This window comes from Cebus imitator, unplaced genomic scaffold (genome assembly GCF_001604975.1).
Source record: "Cebus imitator isolate Cc_AM_T3 unplaced genomic scaffold, Cebus_imitator-1.0 Scaffold210, whole genome shotgun sequence".
Taxonomy (NCBI): domain Eukaryota; kingdom Metazoa; phylum Chordata; class Mammalia; order Primates; family Cebidae; genus Cebus; species Cebus imitator.
The window spans coordinates 2,571,585-2,596,492 of NW_016107525.1; the positions used below are offsets into that span (position 1 = coordinate 2,571,585).

At 36.6% G+C, this 24,908-nt stretch overlaps 1 pseudogene; it reads left to right on the plus strand.

Moving 5' to 3' along the window:
* The first annotated feature begins 10,519 nt into the window (after nt 1-10,519).
* The window catches only part of LOC108317846, a 67,975-nt pseudogene continuing 53,586 nt past the window's right edge, over nt 10,520-24,908 (plus strand).

Sequence of the window (24,908 nt, forward strand, 5' to 3'; positions counted from 1 at the left end):
CCCAAGGGGACCAGTTCCCGTTTCCCAGTCTGACATATCGACTCAATCTCCTCACTTTACCTTTGAAACCTCATTTTCCTTACCTAGAAATGTGCAAAAAAGTGTCTGCTTTACTGTGGATTTATGGGGGTCAAATGAGATTATATACAGTTCTTTGTAAATTGTATACTCTAAAAAAATGAAATACTAATTTTATGTTAACTGTTACTTTTAGAATTTAAAGAGTGATTGATTTCATTATTGTGATATGGACTATCACTCTTTTCTATTTTCTAAATGTAATTGTTTTCAGTGAATTTAGACAGCTTACATTTTAATGGAAAACTTCTTACCAACTCCAATTGTAGTTAGCAGTACTACGGGAAGTGGGGCCAATGATATTTAGAACCATTTCTGATCCTAAGTTTTATTCTGTCAAATGACATGTTGAATTTAAAATAATGGACCTCCTCACTACACCTTTATAAATGTTTATAAAGGTTTTCTCCTACCAAATTATTAGCTACTTTAAAAGAAAGTATTGCGCTTTATGTATTGCTGTATTCCTAGTGTCTTGCAAAGCATTTGCACATAGTAGGCACTCATTTATGTTTATTTTTTGGGAAATTGATTAGACTTGAGCAATGATTTTTGTTTGCACTGACTTGGGAGATATTATTAGTGTGATACAAGTTTTGCTTTAAAATATTCAAATGAGGTTTTACTGGCAGGCCAATAGTACCTATGGTGTGAATATTAGTCTTAGAAATAAATTGCCTTTTAGGACTAAACATCATGGATGTCTATAATGTAACACTAATAGTAACTTAAGAAGCTAAAAAGGCTATGCTTATTAGTAGCTGCTATTACTGATATTGTCTCAAATGTCAAAATAACCTTAATGTCTCACATCTAGTAAAGAACAGAACCGAAAGGCATACTCCCATCTACCTAAATCCAAAGCCAGTGATCGTAACTCCAAACTCCTCTAATATGTATCAAGCCAAGTATGTAAGGAATATAAATCGGCAGTAGCCTCATTTTCAGTTCTGTTGTTAGGAAACAGTATAATCTTTTTGCTTGGCTTATTCACTTTTCTCTGAGGGGTAGTGATAAAGAGTGGTATTTGATCCTCTTACTCTGTATCATGCTAACGTGCTATTTTTCCCTTACTTTCTTTCTTTCTCTTTCTCTTTCTTTTGGTTGTTCTGACCCACACTGAGGCTCTGCAAGGTCTTGTAAGTTTTAATCCCTAATGTTTCCACAGGAAGAAGAGAAATGACTTTTTCCATGAGGCTATATCTAATTTTAGTATTGTTTATGCAGTGACTTTGAAAGTATGTTTTCAAATTGCTGTTAGTCTCCTTGTGTAGCCCTTGTGGCCTAAGTAACAATCAAAATTAAATGTTAATACATTTAGAGAGAGAAAATAGCCTGATATAGCAAAATTAAACGAATATTTAATAACTTCCTACTATGTGTCAGCATAATTTCAGGCTCTAAGGGAACACAGCAGTGGTTTTCTTTTTAATCAAAAAAGTGAAGACAAAAAAGGATGCATTTATGCTAAAAACTGATTTAATGGCAATAAAAATGTATTTTAAAACTTTCTCAACAGGTGATGTAATTTCTTCTTGAAACAGGTTCTATACCTTTGTGGATTTAATATTTGTAGTATAATCACTTTATTTTAAATGAGTAAAGCCAAACAGTAATATTGCTTGCTCATTTTTCCTTTTTCTCATTTGTTTGCCTCAAATCATTTGCTAAGTATACATTTTCATCTTAGTCTCTTTGTAACAACTATTAATTTAAAGCAATTTGTGGTATTAAATGCTTCCACCTGGGTGAAGACTTCTGCTCAAACCTTCTCTACGGATTTTGTTTTTCTGGAGTTATGTGCTATTTGCCAGAAAACAAGAGACTATGATATTTATCATATGTTAGCAAAATCTAAAATCTTAGAGTTGAAGAAACTGCTTTTTAATGCTTTGGAGGAATTTTAATAGTTACATATCAAGGGCAAATACAGCTTTTTTTTTTTTTTTTTTTTTTTTTGGGAGAGGTACTTTAAAATTTGTCAGCAAATTTTATCTCTCATCAACTTTTCTATATGTACCCTGTGAGGAAGGTGAATATAGAATATATTTTTATTCCTGTTATATTATTGGCAACACATGGACTTGTCAAAGAATGGCTCCTTAGAGATGTGTCTAGTAGCTTTGGAGCAGATAATAGATTCTTTCCTACTTCTGCTCTATCCAGTTCTTCTGACCTACCTTTTTTCTCTTCATTAGTCAACACCCTGTAGCTATTGAATACTTGTTTATATATTATTCTGATACTACTTGTTAAGTGCTTCTAACTACTATACACTAACATATAAATTTTAAAATTTACTTAAATTTTAATGACTTTAAATTGAAAAATACTGTTTCTTAAAAAAAAAACCCATCATGATCACTGGTCATTAGAGAAATGCAAATCAAAACCACAGTGAGATACCATCTTATGCCAGTTAGAATGGCAATCATTAAAAAGTCAGGAGACAACAGATGCTGGTGAGGATGTGGATAAACAGGAATACTTTTACACTGTTGGTGTGAGTGAAATTATTTCAACCATTGTGGAAAATAGTGTGGCCATTCCTTGAGGATCTAGAACTAGAAATACCATTTGACCTAGCAATCTCATTACTGGGTATATACCCAAAGGATTGTAAATCATTACATTATAAAGACACATGCACACGTATGTTTATTGCGGCACTGTTCACAATAGCAAAGACTTGGAAATAACCCAAATGCCAATCAGTGATAAACTGGATAAAGAAAATGTGGCACATATACACTATGGAATATTATGCAGGCATAAAAAAGGATGAGTTCATGTCCTTTGCAGGGACATGGATGAAGCTGGAAACCATCATTCTCAGCAAACTAACACAGGAACAGAAAATTAAACACCACATGTTCTCACTCATAAGTGGGAGTTGAACAACAAGAACACATGGACACAGGGAGGGGAACATCACACATTGGGGCCTGTTGGGGGTGGGGGACTAGGCGGGGGATAGCATTAGGAGAAACACCTAATGTAGATGATGGTTGATGGGCACAGCAAACCACCATGGCACATGTATACCTATTTAAAAAACCTACATGTTCTGCACATGTACCCCAGAACTTAAAGTATATATATATAAATGTCCTTTGCAGGGACATTTATACACACACACACACACACACACACACATGCAGGGACTCATATATATATGTATGTGAGTCTGTGAATCTGCTATGATTCTGGGGGCTGCCCGATTTGTGAATTGTTCATTGTTCAAGTAAACTCCTTTAAATTAAAACAAACAGATAAACAACAACAACAAAAAAAACCCTTTAGCTTCTTCTTCAACACATACCATCTTGGTAAGCACACAGTAGGAACTCAGTAATCATTTTGGGTTCATTCATTTAATCAACATCTAATGATTGGTACAAGAAATGTGGAGCACTGAATTGGAAGTCAGAAGAACTTGATTCGAGGTTGAGCTCTACCATCTACTAGCTGTATCACCTTAAGCTTTTCACAATTCTCTGAGCAATTGTTCCTTCTTGAAAATGAAAATGACTAAACTACACATTTTTTCCCAAATTACTTTCAATTATATAATTCAATGATCCAAAGGAGCGAATAAGATTTTTCCATGCTGTAATCCCAGCATTTTGGGACGCCAAGGCGGGTGGATCACCTGAGGTTAGGAGTTCAAGACCAGCCAGTCCAACATGGATAAACCCTGTCTCTACTAAAAATACAAAATTTAGCCAGGCATGGTGGTGCGCACCTATAGTCCCAGCTACTCAGGGGACTGAGGCAGGAGAATTGCTTGAACCTGGGAGGCAGAGGTTGCAGTGAGCCGAGATTGCGCCATTGCACTTCAACCTGGGTGACAGAGCAAGATTCTGCCTCAAAACAAACAAACAAAAAAACCCAGTTTTCCATGTTTCTAATTTCTCACCCATGCCTTATAATGCCTTATAGTTACTGAATGTTCTGCCATTCTCTGAGATTTTATCTTTATGGATCTGTTTGACGGTATATAACAAAATGATTTTTAAAAATAACTCTAATACAGTGCGGCATGTTTAGTGGATAATTAGTATATAAAGAATAAAAAGGCATTTTTCTTTCCAGAATCTATTGTTTTTCCAGGCACAGTAACCAATGGTTTCAAAACATCCCTCAAGGAATAATGAGTCTTTTTCTCTTTAATACTTGCCTTAACATAGTTGTTTTATTTTTAGCTGAATAGAAGATCTGTGTGTTATAGACCAAATTTCCTCAAGCTGGCCTTCTTTTTAACATACGCAATTTTTCTAATCACGGTTGTTTGTGAGAGCAAGACTGTGCATGCTGATAGAAAAGACAGCAGAATCAAATAATTTTAGGGATAATTAGAAAAGTCATGAAAATAAGGACTGGTCTATGTGTGTAGGACCTTAGAAGAAATCAGTCTTGGATAAATATGTATACAAATCTTTATAAAAATCAAATTCATGATCAAATAAGAAAAAAAAACCCGACGAGAAATTAAACATAATCTATCTCAGTCTCATAAAGTTATTGCAAGGATTTAATAAGATTTAACACAAAGATATTACCATATATCTTAAACATCTCTTCTTACGTCTGATGTCCATTGTAGGGTAAAGAGAAGGGAACACTCCTCAGTGCCTCTGGGAGGCACTATTACTATTGGTGAAGACCCCCCAAATCTACATTTCAACCTTAACTTCCAATTTTAATTTTTTAAAATAGATATTGCTCAGGCTGGTATCAAACTCCTGGGCTCAAGTGGTCCACCCTCCTCAACCTCTCAAAGTGATTGGATCACAGGTGTGAGCCACCGTGTCAGGCTTTAACTTCGGAATTTGGTATTTCCAACTGTCTATCAGGGATCATGTATATGATAGTAAATCCTACTATCATTACAAAATCAATAATATCACATTCAAATTGATCACCTTCCCCCCATTGTTTTTCCTCTAAACTTTCCTAAATTGTCTCTAAGTCAGTTTTTTCCCAGTGCACACCAGAAAGGAAAGATAACTTAGGCTTTACCTAAGGAGGTCGAACCTCAAAGAGGGAGCAACATCTAGAAAAAAAGTAGCTAACTAAAGTCTCAGAAATTGGAGCAGTGGAACAGAAAAGAAGCTGGAGAAAGAAGGAGATTTAGAAAGGGAATGATTCAGAGACAAGAAAAAGCACGGTGGAATTGAAGGACAGTTCAGAAACCAATTATACAAATTGGCTTCATTTGCTTCACCATTCCTCTTACACAGCTCAAGAGCTGTTTGGGGGCTAGAGTCTTATTTTTAAAGGGACCAGAAGATATAGTAAAATTTCTAATATAAACTCTTCTTTCTGTTTTGAAATCTCAATTCCTTGAAGCCATCTGAGAATCTTCACTCCCTATAATATTCTACCAACTAAGCAGTACACAACAAACACTTACTGTACTAGGATGAATGGATAAAAGCTCTGTTGATGCTGCCTCTCCTAGGCTTCTTGTACTCATCTTTTCTACCGCATTACCACCGTAAGCCAAGCCCAAGCTAAGAAATATTAAGTCCGAACTTCACACTTTAGTATTTGAGTTCTTTCAAAATCAGATCTCAATTTATTTCCAACCTTAATTTTTCTTACTGCCCATCGGAATCTTTCCAGTTATCTAAACCAGTCTCCATTTGTTAATCTCTTGATCTTTTGTTTCTTTGTCTTCTTTGTGAATACCCTCGCCCCTCATGTCATCTTAATCCGATATCCCTTAAAACTCAGTTTAAGTTCTATTGACCCAGCAATCCTATTACTGGGTATAAATTGTTCTGTTATAAGGACACATGCATACGAATGTTGACTGAAGCACTGTTTACAATGGCAAAGACTTGGAACCAACCCAAATGCCCATCGATGATAGACTTGACAGGGAAAATGTGGCACATATACACCATGGAATAGTATGCAGCCATAAAAAACGATGAGTTCATGTCCTTTGCAGGGACATGGATGAAGCTGGAAACCATCATTTTCAGCAAACTGACACAAGAACAGAAAATCAAACACTTCATATTCTCACTCATAGGCGAGTGTTAAAGAATGAGAACACATGGACACAGGGAGGGGAGCATCACACACTGGGGTCTGTGGTGGGGAACTAGGGGAGGGACAGCGGGTGTGGGAAGTTGGGGAGGGATAACATGGGGAGAAATGCCAGATATAGGTGATGGGAAGGAAGGCAGCAAAGCACATCGCCATGTATGTACCTATGCAACAATCTTGCATGTTCTTCACATGTACCCCAAAACCTAAAACGCAATAACATATATATGAAAAAGAAAGTCCTATTGCTTCTGGGAAACCTTCTATGTACATTTCAGTTAACATGAATCTCAGTTTTTTTGAATTTCTATTGTAACCCCTGCTGTGTCATACATGTTGGTACCTAACCATTTTTTTTCTCTTAAATGGTATATGTGTCTTCACTTCCTAGAGGATGTGTGTCTTTGAGGGAAAATACTATACACATTATACTTCTTTTGTGTCTCCCACAATACTTAACAAAAATAGTTTTTGAATGCATGATAATGTTGAATACAAAAATAGGAGGAAAAAGAGGGTGATAATGAAACAATATAAACCTAAGTTTCACTTTATTATGCAAGTGATCAACAAAACACCTTAAAAACTGAAAATGTCCTTGACATTCCAAATTTGCAATAATAACACAATGTATGACTGTATGTCATTGTTGCAATATGTAACTGTATATAAAAGACAGGGTAGATAACATTCTAAAGCAAGTATTTAAAATTGAAAACAATTCAACATGAAAAACCTTTTTACTTTCAAATATATTTGATAATTTGGAAGAGGGTTTATGCACTTTGGATTTTAGAAAGAATCTATTAAGCTTCTAGAAAAAAGGAAAATGATCCCTGAAACAAGTCATTTTAAAAAGTGTAGTCATATCATATCCAATGGACTTTTAATCATATAACTGCTGTTTTACTTCTTTCAAAACTTGAAATAAAATTGTTGCCACTGAATTCAGATTTTGAGGGCAGTGATATGATTATTCCCACATATCCCAGGGAACAATTTAAAACCTTGATAACAAAAGCCTTGAAAGAAACAAGCAAGCCATTGAAGGCAAGAAATCTTCTGAGGATATTATCAGTTAGTGAGGTAAAAATAGATGAAACTTTTAATTGCTACAAATATTATTTTCCACATAGGCAAACTTTAAGCAAGAGAAACCTTAAACTAGAAAAATGTTACCTGAACATCTCTGAAGTGGAGTCTGCTCTATTGGTCTGGGGATTATAAAATAATCATAAAATTAGCTCATTCTGAATAAAATGCTAATTTTGAACCACTTCATGAAATTGACATGCGTGCCTTTAATAGCTCATTTTCTTTTTTTCTTTCTGATTTTTTTCTCCTTAACATTTTATAAATGTCATAATACACATTAAGAATCACGATGCCTCCCCTGTATTTCTGAGATCATTATCTTGGATATTAGTGCACAATTTCAAACATTTGAAATGCTGACATTGATTGATAAAGTTATTCATAATACATGCCTATTGCTGATTTAATTACTTTGGGGTTAAATGAAGAGGCATTTTAAATGGTGTGATTTAATATAGTTCAATTATTGAAAACAAATCAAACAAGAAATATTTCAGAAAAGAAAGATGATAAAAGGACATCATTTCTGTGAAAAACTTTATTTTTAAATGTGGAATATTTATAAATTAATGGCACATAGAAAAGATGAATTCCTTGTCCTTTCTCTTTAAATATCAGCATCATCAAATATTAAGTGCATGTAAATATCTACTCTAATTGATTTCATGCTTTTCCTTGACCTTGGTACATAGCTGGATGTATCCCTAAAGAGCTAAATACCTCGATTAGTCCTTCTGCTTTGGTGGGGCTTACTGATTCTTTCCTATTGCTAAATCATTTATTCCCCAAACCCTGTTCCCTCTAGGATTTAGCCTCTCTTCTCAAAAGAGTGCGTATATGCCACAGCCTATCATGCTGATGCTATCTGCATGACTTGTCAGTAAAACAAGCCTGCAGTGATGGGAGTGCTGCAGCTTTCAGTGCAGTTTCAAGCATAAGACAGTCAGCTCATGTCGGGAGATGATGTAAGATGAAGTTTCAGGGCTGTGATGAAAAGGTCTTCAAATCTAAATAGCTTCTGCAAGGCAAATGGTTCTGTGTTTCTCAGGTAATTGTAATCCCTGAAATCAAACCACCTCTCAAGGTGTGCAATGACATGGCTATCAAATGTTTTAAATGATTTCTTGAGCATCAGAGCTGAAAAGAATGACAGGCTTAGATTTGTTTGAAATTCATAATATTTGTCATTCAGCCTCTGAACCAGCCTGTTCCTATCATTTGGAATGGGGCTATACAGATGGCAGCCACTTGAATGCCTTTTTTTTGCTCCCCCAGAGCGAGACTGCTGTCCTAGAATTATGGCAGCATATTAAAGAAAAAAATTATACTTTTTAAAAATAAATTTCGCAGCTCCCATGGGATGTTATCTTGGGAAAACCTGCTACTTTATTTTCTTAAAAAAGAGCTCCTGCACAACAATATCTCACATCAGCTAAGTGTTTAGAGCAGGAATTTCCTTAGGTGACTCTTATGTGCTTCTGCTGGGAATTTTTAATTTATTTTGCTGCAATATTTCAAGTAAGATTAAATTATATTGTTCATAAAAGCAATTCTGCTCTAAGATATTTCTCCAGCAATAAACAGATATTTTGATCTTGAAGGCTAGAATGTAAAATATATGGACCTGCTCTAAACAGTGCTTGTTAACCATTAGTGTGAAAGAACAAATTATACTTAACGTGCTTTTTAAAACTTGCCTCTGACGACTATCTGCTTCACACATTAATGTTATTTTAAAAAATATTTCTGTTTTTTAATCATAAAATGGATAATTGAATTCAAGTTGTGCTAGTTCCTTTCTCAGCTAACCAGGCATATGAGGAAAGCAACTGCTCAAAAGAGCATACCCAAGTCAGTCTGGTGACATGGTGGCAGTGTCCCTTGATTGCAGACAGAGTACATTAAAAGTGAACAGAAATACATTTAAGCCTTTCCTCTTTTGTGCTTTTTTTTGATCACAGCATTTACTGTGCTGTTTTGCAGCTGTCAGTTCGTGGGAATGCCTCTTTCTCAGACTGTGTGCTTCTTGAGGCTAAGGACCCTGTCTTTTGTCTTCATAACCCCCACCACTTAGCAAAGCGATGATCATAATATTTGGTAGTGAAAGAAGATGTGTTGGTTGCTGAACACATTGTGTTATAAGACCCATGAGAACAGTGACTGTTGAATTCAGTTTTCTATCTTGAACACCCAGTATATTTCCTGGCTAAAACAATGTGGAATAGATAAAAACATAACTTTGTATTTTGTGAAAAACTGCAACAGACATGACCTCATTTCAGCCTGCCATAAGATGGCTTAATGCAACAGTAGATAGGGGAGTATCCCATTTTACAGATGAGGAGACAAAACTCCAGAATGATGAATTAACTTACTAAAATTCACTTTACTTACTAAAACTCATAACTCTTTAGAGATGGACCTGGCACACTTGCTCATCTATGAGTTAGGAAATGCCCTTAAGAATAAGTCTCAAGGGGACCCTGACGTTTTGAACCTTAACTCATCCCTCACTTCTGCTTCCACTTTTAAATTGGGTAAAGAAAGTTGCTGTGGGTGCTGTTCAGTATTAATACAATTTCCTCAGAGATATTGAAGTGTGGTGTGTGTGTGTGTGTGTGTGTGTGTGTGTGTGTGTGTGTGTGTATGGTGTGTGTATGTGTGTGATATTCTTTTGTTTCCTCCAAAAACAAGTGGACTGATTATACATCATCTAGTGTTTAATAATTTCTTTTAGACAATCTTTGTAGTGGGCCAGCTAATGTAAACAATGTACTTGATTCCATTTCCTGAAGCCATGGCTTTTTCTCCCTTAAAATGGCGTAAATGTTCCCACAACTTTTCCAATCATAACTTTTAGTGAAATGGATCAACATTAGGCAGTCTAAATGGCAGCCTGATTATAATACTGATACTCTGGGGTTGAAAAACTATGCGAATTAATTTGATGCAACATTAGTGTCAGAACACTCTTGGAAGTATTTTGTTCATGTTAAAACTGGCTGGAACTCTGAGTAGTTTCAGAATAGCAAAGCTGTGTAAAGATATCATAAAATAACTTTGTTCATTTATTGCTAAAGGACTCTAAAGTATACTCTTCCTAAAGTAGTCCATGCTTTCCTTTATCCTCACTTGCAATGGTTTTCCAATAATACAATCTCTTGATATTATCATTTTAAGTGGAAATCCACTCTAACCAAATCTTAAGTTGTTGCTCTACAAAGATATTCCCCAAATTGAATACAACTCCTGGAGTCCTAAATTCATCTTGCTTGGCTCAAAGCCAATGCGTTTCTGGAAATCAATTTCTCTAGTGGGGATGGAAGGTGGAAAGGTAAGTAAAGTTAACAGCTGCCTTCTTCCATTCTTTCATTCTTTCTTCCAACCTTCTCTCCTCCCCTCCCCTCTTGTCCCCTTCCCTCTCCTCCCTTCCCCTCCCCTCCACTACCCTCCCCTTTCCTCTCTACCCCTTTCCCGCTCTTTTCCTCTCTCTCTTTTTCTTTCTTCTTTTCTCTCTTTCATTCCTTAATAGGAAGACCCCCTAGAGGAAAAACACAGAAACCAAAACGACTACTAGAATGAACACAAAATAAAACCTGTCTAGGAATTTGTTGGTAAAGTCTGGAGTTGCTGTAGAGGTTTTTACTTGCTGTCAAACTGGTTATTGCTGAAACTGGGGTCAGCAGGCTGGCAGTATCACTGTAGTAGAGAGGTATATGTTGGAGACTGATCAAAAAGATCCATGGCGTTGCCTTGAGAGGAGCAGTGAGGATCCCCTGGAATAAATGCAGGAGTCAATGGAGGCATGATTTGCCATCCTGCTTCCTGTCATATGCAGTACTGAGCAACAGTGCCTTGCATATAGCAGAGAATCAGAATTCAGTGCATCATTGAGTAGCAGGAACACCAGTAATGATGGTGACTGCCAGATATTAAGGATTAGTCCCTTGTCCCTCATTTTCCTGTGGCTTAGCTCTGAGGATTCTATAGAATCTGATGAGGAAGGACGCTGCAATAATGATTGATAGTGAATGCCCTATCAGCTAGGAATGTGAGGGTTCAGAACCAAGTCTGATTTGATTTGAAAAGCAAAAAGAAACAAATTGTGCTATTTCTTGTACCAGAGCAATCTGGAACAAATTCATGCTTATAAGAAATACATTTTTAAAAAATAGATACATCAAACCTCTGGGAAGTAAGATGAAGGTCAGAGGAACTTTCACTTTTTACTTAAAATGTACATAGTGTGTAGCTGGGGGAAGGAGGAACAATCCTTTTCTTTCAGAACAAAAACGAAAGTCAATTTGGATTGAGAATAGGATCTGCAGGTGTATAGATGTCTTCAAGGTCATCTGAACCAGCCCTAATCCTGTTGTCCTCTATACTCCTAGGACGACTTTGAGGCCTGAAAGCTCTAGATTTAGACATCGTTTTGAAGGAGTATTGCTAGGAGTAAAGTATATGATCTCTTCTACTTATTATCCAATTCCATAAAGAATATTTGCAAGTATAAATATTTTATACAGTTATATAAACTGTAATTATACACCACCAATTAAATGTCACTTATTTGTTCATTCAACACTTAATGAATATTCATTGGGACGCTCTTATGTGGCCGGCACTTTCCTAGGCACTTAAACCTACACAGGACAATAAAAATAAATAAATCTTGTCACTTTTTTGCTCCTCAGGTTTGCTTGGTACAAGAAATATCACATTTTGTCTTGGTATGGGACAGACATACCAATAGTCTGGTACATCCTTCTGCTACTATACTTTATCACATTGTATTCAAATAACCAGTTTATGCAACTTGGATTGAAAATAGCTTTTATAATATAAAGGTAGAAAATATGAAAGATGGGAACAACAGATTTGAATCAACAAAATAAGCTGCACAGAAAAAAAAAATAAAGCAAGGAATACAATGAAGTGGGGAAATATTTATAACATATATGACATATACATTTTCTATCTGTGATGTATAAAGAGTTCTTCCAGGACACTAAGCAAAAGATCAATTACCAATTTAAATGTCTCCAAAGGACACAAACAGAAAATATACCAAAAAAAGAAAAATAATAGTAAATTATATATATATATATATAATATAGATTATAGATAAATATAAATAAATAATAAAGTATATATAAATATATAATTATATATATAATTTGCTATTGTTTTCATATATATATATTTAAATGTTCAAGTTCACTAGTAATCAAGGGAATGCAAATTTAAGCACTAAGATACCAACTCTGGCTATCAGACTGGCAAGTACTAATAATTAAAAAACTCTAATTCTCATTCTTCCACACAGGGTTTCTCAGCCTCACACTATTGACATTTTGGGTAGGATAATCCCTTGTCATGCACAGCTGTCTTGTGCATTGTAGGATGTTTAGGAGCATCCCTGGCCTCTTGCCACTAGATAGATGCCAGCAGCATCCCTTTCCTGCTGTGACAACCAAAAATGCCTCCAGACACTGTCAAATGTCCTCTGGTCAGTAAAATCACCCTGGATTGAGAACCACTGGTCTAAGCCTGCAGAAGTGCTTGGCGTCACTCCCACTTGTCAGGATCTCTCTTTCTTTCACATCTGTTCATCTTCTTACTCCAATGCATTTCCTCTTCTACACTTATCCTGCATGTGTCCTCTGAGGCTTTTGAGAAGATTTCCATGACTCCTCAAGATGAATTCCCATAGCATCCTGCATTTACCTTATTTTAACGCTTTGTATAATGTATTGTATTTTATTTTATTTAATTATTTGGCAGCTTTTTCTAATAAAATATAAACTCCATATAGGCCTGCATTGTCACTTTCCTGAGCCCCAGCCACTTTTGCCTTCAGAGATCCCTTCCTCCATAAAAACGATTACAATTTTATTTTATGACTGCATTGTCTGAAGACCAATGCAATCGAGCCTGGATTATATTCATTTTTTTCTTCTCATTTTAAAAGAAATTAAAGCATTTTCATGAGATCCTGTAAAGCACAGTGGGTGCTAGGCACTGTGCTTACCATGCCTAATGGATAGAATAGTTCCGGTGTCACAAAGAGAGAGACTGTGTCTGTCTTGTTAATCACCCAATGCCTACTAGTGAGTAGGTGTTTAATAAATAGTTCTTGAGTTTATAAATGAATTGAAATTTTGCCAAATAAGAAGTATTTCCAAATATCTGGGCTACAAAAGGACTTCAAAATAATTTTGGGCTGGATGGTGGTGGCTCATGCCTATGATCCCAGCATGTTGGGAGGCTGAGTGGGGAGAATTTCTTGAGTCCATGAGTTCAACACCAGCCTGGGAAACACAGGGAGACTCTGCTTCTATGGAAAAAAAATAGCATGGGCCTGTGCCTGTGGTCCTAGCTACTCAGGAGGCTGAGGTGGGAGGATTGCTTGAGCTCAGAAGGTCAAGGCTACAGGGAGCTGTGATTGCACCACTGCTTTATAGCCTGGGTGGCAAAATGAGACCTTGTCTCAAAAAAAGTTAATAATTTTAATTAAGTGAAGATATCTTCGTTTCATTATTTTTTATTAGACTTTTTTCCCCTAAATTCATTTGTGCTCTGGTTTTGAGCACAAATTATTAGACATTTTTTTTTTAGACTTTTTTCCCCTAAATTCATTTGTGCTCTGGTTTTGACATGTACTTGAAAAATATTCTACATGATTCCATCATATTTATTATTAAAATATTCTTGATATGCTTTATTTACAATTTTAAATCAACTCTTGACCATCTAGCCTTCCACTTCATTCTAACATCAAATATGTGTGGTCAAACTGAGAACATAGGCTTATAGTATGTATTAGATTGCTTTATATAGATTCATCTATAATTTTGTACTGGTTTTCTTTTATTTCAGAAAACAAAGATACAACAGATAAATAAATTTAGAAGTCTGGTAGGATGTATAAGAGTTAGCTTAGAAGTCAATTCTGCTTTGCTGGTATGTATAAAATAATTGTGATTTTGACAATTTTGTGAATTTGCAATTTTGCCAAGCAAGGGGTCAGCAAGCACTTACACATTGATATATGCTATTGATCTATGCTAACTAGCATATAGTCTCTGTCCTCAAGCAGCTCACACATTAGTACTATCCTTAAATTATTTTCCTATATGGGATTAGGAGGCATGATAACATTAGTAATCAAAAGGCTACCAGTTAATTATGTAATGTGAACTTAATTTGGTTTATGCTAGAAAGGAGAAAAATAAAGTCACCACTTCATTATAGTCTGCTTTGTTTGTTGTTCTCTTTTTTGTTTTTATTAATTTGATTGCCTCCATCTTTGCATGCAATCTGCTTTTCATGAACCATATTTACATGTGTGTTTCCACCACTCAGCTGGGAGCTCTTAGAAGACAGGAGCACATTTTTTTTCCAAATCCTTATTATATCCAGAGAACTTGCTTTGTGTGTAGTAGATGCTCAATAATTGTTTTTCTTTACAAACATACATACAAAAAGCAAGCAAACAAGTCACTAATTATAAAATATTGGCAACACAAGCTCAAGGTTGGGAAATAATATTAAGTGGAGATGTTTCACCTCAAAAATAGTACCACAGAACTTATTCAAAGTACTGTTTCTGGACTCACCCGGTGGCTCACACCTATAATCCTGGTACGTTGAGAGGCTGAGGCAGGTGGATCATTTGAGGTCAGGAGTTCGAAACTAGCCTGGGCAACACGGTGAAACCCCGTCTCTACTAAAATTATAAAAAAAAAAAAAAAATTAGCTGGGTGTGGTGGCGGCTGCCCATACAGCTATCCGGGAGGCTGAGGCAGGAAAATCACTTGACTCCAGGAGGCAGAGGCTGCAATGAGCCAAGATTGCATCACTGCACTCCAGCCTGGGTGACAGAGTAAGACTCTGTCTCAAACAAAAACAAAACAAAACAAAAAACAAACAAACCCACACAAAGTATTGTTTCTAAAATACTCTCGATTTGCAAAATAATAATTGGTAGTCTTGGGAGAAAAGTGCATCTCGGTCATGCTTGAACCAAATAAACTACTCCTATTCTATTCTATGGTACATCTTTCCTAATGATAGAATATTTATGTCCTCCTGCAACTTTAGGCAGTATTCAAATGTTATTTTTCTGCAGGTAAGAGTCATGACATCGTTCTTCTTGTCTTAAATATTTTATACTTTTGAAACATGTAGCAATTCCCATGGGAACAGATATTGCTTGCTGATAGCCTCTTAGGTTGTATCATTCTTGATGACATGGCTGAACGCTCTTTTGTTTCATTAATAACATTTCTCCCATTGTAGGATGGGTAATCTCTGGGCAGGTTTCCCATTGTGAATTAAATCCAGCTAAAGAATGTGGATTCTTGTTCGATTCCACAAAGTGTGTGACTTAATTTGGTTGCTATGAGTCAATTGCACCTCAGTTAAGCTTCCTCTAATCCTTGTTGATCAGAATCAATCACTTTTTTTTTTCCTGAGCTCTCCCAATAGAGTACTGGTATCTCTATTTAGCGCTTACTTATTCTGCTGTAGTTACTTGCCTGTCTTATCTGTTACAAGAAAAAATGAGGGTCTTTCTTATTCATCTTTGCATTCTCCACGCACATAGCATAATATTTTGCACATAGTAGGTCTCAAAACACATTGGTTGGAAAAAATATTTTCAAAGTGGAGTAGAGTTTAAAATGCCTGTGGTATTCTCAGAGCTTAATGCCTATTTTGAGAAGGTATATATTTTAACAGTAAGGGTGTGTGGGTGTGTTTGGTAGAACTCCTATGTGAAATCAGCCTAGATTTTTTTTTTTTAAACAGAATTTTCATCAACCAGGCAGCTTTCAGTGTTCACAACCTTATCACTACTGGCTGTAAATTTCTTTGAAAATGCCAAGTGAGGGTCACCAGGCTAATGGATTTATCTGCGATGATATTCTAGGAAATTATGCCATCCAACTTGCCAGAAGTTGCTTCAAGGTCGAACACTGAAATATCTAAGTGGATTACAAGGGTGCCTGAAAGATTCCTTTTTGACAAAGTCTTGCCCATTTCTATAACTATATTCCCAACTCTGATTACATATTTCTACTGTCCACTGTTAAGATGTCTTTTCTTTACCACCTTTTCTATTTACAGTCGGAGTCCAGCAGTTATTTGAATTCTCAGCTCGGTGTATATTTGAGAAAATGTTACCCATTTAGCAAGTCCTTGTTTGACTCTAAGGAACAAGGAATAAAATCAGGAAGATGAAAGAGTAACACTTCATTTGGGAAGGGCTTCCTGTAAAGCAAGTGGACTCTGTCTGGTCAGGCATTAGAATATTATCACATCGGTATGCTGAAGTGGCAAACAGCCTCCCTTACTAATCCATGTATAATGATTGGCAGATATTGGACACCCTACCAGGCAACGGGCCATACAGCTGCCCTTCGGTCAGATCTTCTGAAAACATTATTCCTCCCTGGCCATTTCCTGTCCAGTTATTCACTCAAGACAGGTCTTCAATCACCTGGCCAGTTATGAAACACAACACTAGCTACCTGGTTATTCTCTTGCTTCCTATTTACTTTGACAGATTTCTGATCACTGGGTCTATTACAGGAAAAGCACCATCCTGAAAAGACATTAAGTGTATAGCAAAGACTCCAGCTTGAGCTTCAGTTGTGCTCAGGTATGTTTTGAAATGCCTTGATAGATTACATATATATTCCTTGAAGACAGGAACCATCTCTCTTGTATTTTCTGAGCTGTGCCTCTATCTTCATTGCCACTTTGGGTTGCTGGTTTGACATTTCTCCTGCTTGACTTTTGAAATGCCTCATCTCACTTTGGGCTGGTTTGATTCAGCATGTCCTCCTTAACCTCCACACTGCATGTGTTAGCGGCAGTTTGGAGCATCGAGGAGGAAGAGTGCTATATATGAGGCAGGGGCACGGAGGGCTTCAAAGTAGAGAGATAAGTGATCAGTTTTAAGACAGTGTATGATAAGAGGACTGATAAATCAGGGGGGCACATATTTTGGGGTGAGATTTCATCTGTTTAGCTCCCTGCTCCCCTGGAATCTTTGGAATTTAGGCAAGATGCTAGACTTCTACCTGTATGATCAATGGGAGATTGCATCATTTTATAGTTGGATATTAAATAAAAGAGTAGCCCCTGAAGTCCAGAGGACTTCGTAAATTTGAATATTCTAGCAATTGGTATTATATATAGCTGTTTCTGTCAAAAATCCCGAGTTGGATTTTAACCCAGTTGAAGAGGAAAATCAAAGAGGAAGGCAGAGAAACATTCCTTTACATCTGTGCCAAAGGAACATGTGAGAATCTAACTCAAGATGTAGCATTGAATTTGATTCTGGAAAACACCAGAGAAGACTATAATTGAGTTCCTATAAAGGAATAAGTTCTTTAATTCAATGTCATCTTTTACTTACAAAAAAACATGCCATCGCTGTGTACCAGGAAAGTAGAATTCTATTGTGCTTACCTTGAAGCGCTGTTTGTAATAAAGTCATTGGCAAGCTCTATTTATTTTTTAAAGGAAGCAAGGGAAAAACAGTAAAACCTAAACCTCTAAATTTCTATTGATCACAGGATGCAGATCTTATTTATTGTCTATCTGTCGCAAAATGGGAACATGTGGCTTTAAAAAATAAAACTTTGATCTAGGCTTCTCCCTTTCCTCTCCAGTAAATTCTGAGCGTTTTTAAAGGTAGAAACACTAGAAAAATCTTTTCTTTTGATGTCTAGGCACTATTTGGTTAGAATCATAGCAAACATGTTTTGTTTTTGAAGAAACAGTACAGAATATTGTGTCAGTGCTATAATAAAGTATAGAATGTTAATATGAAAATGTCAAAGAGGTGTCAGACACTAATATTTTGAATTTGTAATAAGTTTTGGTTAAATAAACTTCTAAGATTAAGTGATAATTATGAGAACCAGGCTTAACTCTGATCTGTAACATGTTCAAAGGAATACATATACTTGCAAAAATGATTTAATTCTGTATAATTTCTCCATATGTTTCAGTTATGTTTTTTTTTTTTCAGTGCAGGAAAAAGTACTAGAGCAAACTATAATCTGTTAGTAAGGTAAATATGAGAAGTCATAAAGTTTTTACTTCAAGATATTATTTCTGCTCAAAGTTGAAACAATGCTGTGTTTTGTATTTGATAAGACTTAGACCTTGCTTCTTCTCTTTACGTGTAGAGAATTGGTTATCACAAACACTTGCTTTGGAGACCAGAGGACACAGAGCTGGCTGAGTTTTTCCTGTTCAGTCATTCTGTTTCACAGTGGTTTCACAGAGGAAATAATAACTGCTGCAATGACCTGGCAGTTTCTACTCCATGCAAGTCTAAGTAATTCAGAGGGGACGCTGCACATCAGTCATTGTTTTGTCTCTAAGATTCAGTGATAAAGAAGCACCTATATATTCAAGAGAAAAGAAAGTAAAGGCATGAATTCAGAGAATTATTTAAGCACAATCCTCCATGTGCTGAATGAAAATCACAGGCCCAAACAAAATTACAGGTATAATTTTTCCACTTTTCACAGGAAAGCATAATGTGAGGCAATTTATTAATATAAACTGTAAAAAGCCCTCAAGCAATTGAGGCTGGCCATTAGCTTTTTTATAGGGAAATTCTTTCTCTATTTGGGTTACAGTGTCAAGGTTATCTTTCGTCTGGAGGATTTTGTAATGTTGCATTGAACAAGAGACTGTTACTTATTTTCAAAACTAGTGTATGCAAATTATGATTAAATTCCTGGGTATTTAATCTTTTGAATATCATTTAAAAAACAGAAATGATGATAGACTGACATAATAATTAACTCATTGTGAATAATTTATTTTATAGCTTGAAACTCTGCATAAAGCAAAGTTGATGTTGCCTAAATTTTCAGGCAGATTCCAGTTAAGGTATCAGTAAGTTTGAATCATGTGGGTAGTATTATGTAGTGAGAACTGTTATTACAAAAGTCACATATTTAATGATTTTTAGTTTAGAATGTGCATGCTAAAAATTCCCAGCTTGCAACCCTAAAAAAATTATGATGTCCAAATAATGTTTTTTCTAATACAATAAACATGTTTTTTTAGCCTTCCTGAAAAAAAGGCAATTAAAGCTGCCTTGACTATAGGTGGCTTTTATATGCTAAAATTTTACAGCAATCATACTTAATCTTTTTAAGTTGGAGAGTGAATATAATCATCTGATTACAGTTTTTAAATAATGGAGGCCATTAGACATCACAGAATTTGCCAGGCTCAAACAGCTTGTCATTTGTAGATGGTATTAGTTCTCATGTTGAGGAGGAACCCCTTGATCCACTGTTTGCCTATTTATTTATTTTATCCTTTTGCCTTTTGTTTATTCAGAATTTACTATGTGCCAAAGAATATTCTAAGCATTTACAATAATCCTATGAGGCAAACATTATGATCCCCATTTTATTGTGGAGAAGTGTGGTATAGTAGAAACAGTACTGTATGGGTTTAGCGTCAAACAGACTTGGTTGAATCCTGAATCCACCACTTACTAACAATGTGGCCATCGGCACTTATTGTGTACTTATGTTGTGAACCTCAATTCCTTTAAACAAAATGAGAGCAGATACTATGTACCTCACAGAGTTTTGATGAACATTAGATAGGAATATAGGAAATCAGCTTACCCAATTTCTGGCAAATAATGTTTGCAATATAGTTTAATTTCCTTCCTATTCCCTTCAACCTTGTGTTAGTCAGGACTCTTGGTTACAAGTGATGGAAACCCACATCAAATGGACTTTAACAAAAAAGAAAACGTTTGTTCATTTAACAGGGAAATTTAGGGATTCTACCAATGCCAGTAGAATATCCTTCTGTCTGTTGGTAGAATATCTTTCTGTCTCTTGGCACTACGTTCCACTGTTTTGGCTTATTTTCAGGCAGACTATCAATCCATTCCATTTAAAACCTTAATCGGCTTTTTGCCAATTTGCATCTGGTCAGCTTTATGGGCTGGTAACGAAAGACACATCTCTCCTTGAGTTATGGTGTTGTAGGAAAAACCCGGTTCTTGTCACACAATCAAAGGCTCGCAGATACTTTGAAGGGTGAGGGGTTACAGAATTTATTGGGCATAGAGCAAAAAGGAAAAACAGCACAGCAAAGTGCGATGAAGTCCCGCTAACAGGCTCTCCACCTCACCGATTGAATCCCATGTCACCCCACAGGAACTGGAAGGGCCAGGCTCCTCTCCCCTGCAAATGATGGGAACTTCCACAGCTCCACCCCATTTTCCCAGTGCGCAGGCAGGAGGCGGGTTGGAGATTCTCCGAGGCCTCCTTCATGCTTGACTGTTTCAGTGTGCCTTGAATCTGTGCTTCAGAGTTTGTGTCTTTAGGCAACAGACCTAGGGCTTTGACCATTGACTCAACCAACCCTTAGTTAAATGGCATCTGTCTTGCTCATTCTAGGGATAATACAAGTAGTCATAGGTTAGGTTGTGGTGGAGATAAGGTTCATTTGTCTCTTGCTCTTAGCAGAATCCCAAGGAACCATTCTTTAAAATGCAGGTAATTGTGCCCTTTGTCACACAGGAAATGCACAGGATAAAGTCCTAGGTAAGGAGCTAAGGGAATAGTACTAGTCTTATCTCCTGTGACATATTCTGTTTCGTAAAGTTTACTCACATTAAGTTTAGCTTGAAGCAGAGTATACAGCACATCCAACCTGGTAAGATTCATGATTATCTGTCAGTCATTTTGTATTGCTGGTCATAAGCAGAAGGTGTCTCCCTGTCTACTTTCACACACATAAGCTTGGGCCACAGCTTTTATCTTCAAGATCAAAAGCAGTAGAGAATGAAATTCAGTACCCTGAAGTGTTTACATCAAGTCCCCAAGGTGTGAATCCTAGGACACAATAGGAACAGTTTCATAAGCTACTGCACAATAGAGCTTGCCAATTTTCCAGCTGGAGGCAAGAGAATCTTTAGTGTCCTGCATTCCAATCACAATGGACCAGTTCCACCTTTGTGATATGTTACTTTTCAATACCACTCTTCTAGAGAGCAATATCAATTTTTTTGAGACAGGGTCTCACTCTGCTTCCCAGGCTGGAGTTCAGTGGCACAATCACGGTTCACTAAAGCCTTTACCTCTCTGGGCTCAGGTGATCTTCCTACCTCAGTGTCTTGAGTAGCTGGGAGTACAGACACACACCACAATGCCTGGCTAATTTTTGTATTTTTTTTGTAGAGATGGAGTTTGGCCATGTGTCCCCGGCTGTACTTGAACTCCTGAGTTCAAGCAGTCCTCCACCCTCAGTCTCCCAAAGTGCTGGGATCACAGGTGTGAGCTGTTGCTTCCAGCCCAGCATCAATTTTATAAGCGGTCTTTGGGTTTCAAGGGAAAAAAAAACAATTCAAACTTGTTTATTGACTGATATGATGAAGATATTCTGGAATGGCTAAATCTAAAGGTTCAAGTCTTATCTTTAGAGTGCTGTACCTCTCTAAGCAAATGGGCAATTAGCATACAGAATGATAAACTTAGCTGCAGGGTGCCATGCCAGAGCAGAATAGAATGCCAAATAAAATTTCCCTTTTTCTTAAAAAGTGCCTAGTACAGCAGGAAACATACATATAGAGACATCAGTCTATCTAACCTGTACAGCCTCAAGGAAGAAGAGCATGAGAAGTGGTCTTTAAAAAGGAAGATAAATGGAGAAAAAAATGAAGCTTTCCTAGAAATATAGGCAGTCGAAGAGAAAGTAGAAGTATATACAGTTAATATATAATTCAATTCTACAGACATATGTCATCAGTGTATATTAGTTTTCAGAGAGATACAGATTTATACAAATGTTTGAAGCAAAGTACCATTTAGTGAATTTTTGAAACACTAAAATCTTAAGTCCTTAATTCATTGAGTCATTCAGTAGATTGATTGCCTGTGTTGGATGCTGGATGCTATGTTCTTTGAAGCCTCACAGAGTCTTTGAAATAAACCTTTTCACAGTAGTTGGTAGTTTATATAATAAACAGGACTTTCAAAATGCAACCTTTAATACATTAATATGAGATGCCTCCTGAGCTGAAATGCTGTTTTGTTTTGATGATGTTTTGCTGCAATCTTCCAAACTTCCATTTAAACATATTTCCTTTAATCATAAAGATGATGTCAAAATTTATTCGGAAATGTCTTCAAAATTCTCATTAGCACATGAAGAAAATTTTCATTGATTTGATTGAAGGAAAAGACAAGCACTTCCATACATATTCTTGAAAGGGAGGATAAAAGCCTGCGCTCCAACTGATGAAGGCCGACTATTGAGTTTTACTGATCTTTCTTTTCCTTAAAAGGATTGCTTCTCTTTTCCTCGGTTTGCTTTCTTCTACCAAAGACTAACAGTAACTTAACTTACTCTGTGGTTGAGAACCAAACAGCAAAGCTCTGACCTGAGCATAGGAGGAGCGGGGCTTGCCATGTAATGTCTAACTGTTACTTACACTTGGCTTTTTGCTTGCATTTCTTTGCAGCAGACAAATAAATGAAACAATCTTTCTGAAAGCTTTCAGAATGTCCCAGAGGACTGCCTTAGAAAAACCCAAATCTCTGTTGAATTCGAGAAAGAAAGCAATTTCTGTCCATGCGAAAGACGGAGAGAGTAGAGCAGTGTATTGACCACGGTGGGGATTTTAAGGGTATCTAGGGAAAATCAGTTTCCCTAGGGTACGATCTAAATTTTATTTGATGGATGATATCTATTGATGTAGCTCTGTCTTTTGTAAAGAAGCAAGCGAACTTATTATTGATTTATGAATCTGAAGAAAAAAGGCAGGGAAAATATAAAGCGGCAGCATGCTTTCTAACTGTCAAGTGCACATGGATTTGATATCAAAATGAAGATAACATTTGTCTTGGGAATCACGTTGAATAATTTAGAAATAATATTAAATGATTAACACCTATGTTCTGTCATTCCTGTTCCTACCTGTTCTCATATGATATAACATTATTATACATTGTGTTTCATCCCAAAGGATACCAAAGTGGTTCACAATCACAGCATACTTTTAAATCAGTCTAGGTCTCCTGGTTGAACAATGCATTTGGAATGACAGAATTATAACTTTCTTGGCAGACCCATGCATAATTCACTAAGATTATCTGCACTACAAAAAAAAATAAGTTTATATATAATTCTTAATAATGGAAAAATCACTCCCTTAAGTTGAGTGCTTGCCAAAATGAGAAAGAGGCTGAAACAGCAATGTTGAGTAAGAGTACCAGGGCTGGGCGTGGTGGCTCACGCCTGTAGTCCCAGCACTTTGGGAGGCAGAGGCAGGTGGATCACCTGAGGTCGGAGTTTGAGTCCAGCCTGACCAACATGGAGAAACACTGTATTTAACAAAAATACAAAAATTAGCTGGGTGTGGTGGTGCATGTCTGTAATCCCAGCTACTCGGGAGGTTGAGGCAGGAGAATTGCTTGGATCCGGGTGGTAGAGGTTGCGGTGAGCTGAGATGGCACCATTGCACTCCAGCCTGGGCAAAAAGAGCGAAACTCCATCTCAAAAAAAAAAAAAAAAAAAAAAAGAGTACCAAATTTGTGTTATCACTCTGCTCCCACCAGAGATGGGTTTGTAAAGGACTGTGTAAAGGGGACTGATACATAGTGCAGATTACATAGTTTATGCATCTGGTTATATCAGTGAGCTGCAACGCATTGCCCTGTGTTCCAGAACTCTAGCTAGAGTGAAAGGGCTTGTTAAACCTACATTGGTCACTCTTTTGTGAAGTGAACCATATCTGGCATACCAAACCTGTACTACATACCCTGCTTACCCTTTTGCTGATGCTCAAATTCAAACTGTCTGTGTTAAGGTGCTCCCACTCATTTTCCTCACATTGACAGACAGAAAGAAAAGGAAGCAGATGAAACTTAACAAAATTAGTTTGTGTAACTTTCAGAGTGTATCTGCCAATAAAATGTCATTTGTAATTTAGAGTTTATAATAATTTGGACCCAGTATTGCTATTTTAAAAATATTCTTAATATTTTGGTATATATTTATGAAGTACAACGTGATATTTTGATTGTGTATTCATAGCAGAATAATTAAATCAAGCTGAGTAATATTTCCATTGCCTCATATACCATACTTTTTGTGGTGACAACATTTGAAATCTACCATCTTGGTAATTTTCAAGCACATAACACATTATTACTAACTATAATCATCATGCTGTACAATAAATCTCCAGAACTTATTTCTCTTTTCCAACTGAAACTTTGTGTTCTTTGTTTTTGGATGGAGTCTCGCTCTGTTGCCCAGGCTAGAGTGCAGTGGCATGATCTCAGCTTACTGCAACCTCCGTCTCCCAGGTTCAAGTAATTCTCCTGCCTCAGCCTTCCTAGTAGTTGGGATTACAGGCACTTGCCACCATGCCTGATTATTATTATTATTATTATTATTATTATTATTATTTGTATTTTTAGTAGAGATGGGGTTTCACCATGTTGGCCAGGCTGGTCTCCAACTCCTGACCTCAAATAATTTGCCTGCCTCGGCCTCCCAAAGTGCTGGGATTACAGGCATGAGCGACCACGCCCAGCCAGAAACTTTGTGTTCTTTGACCAACATCTCCCCATCAGGAGCTCCACCCCAGTCCCTGGTAATCACCA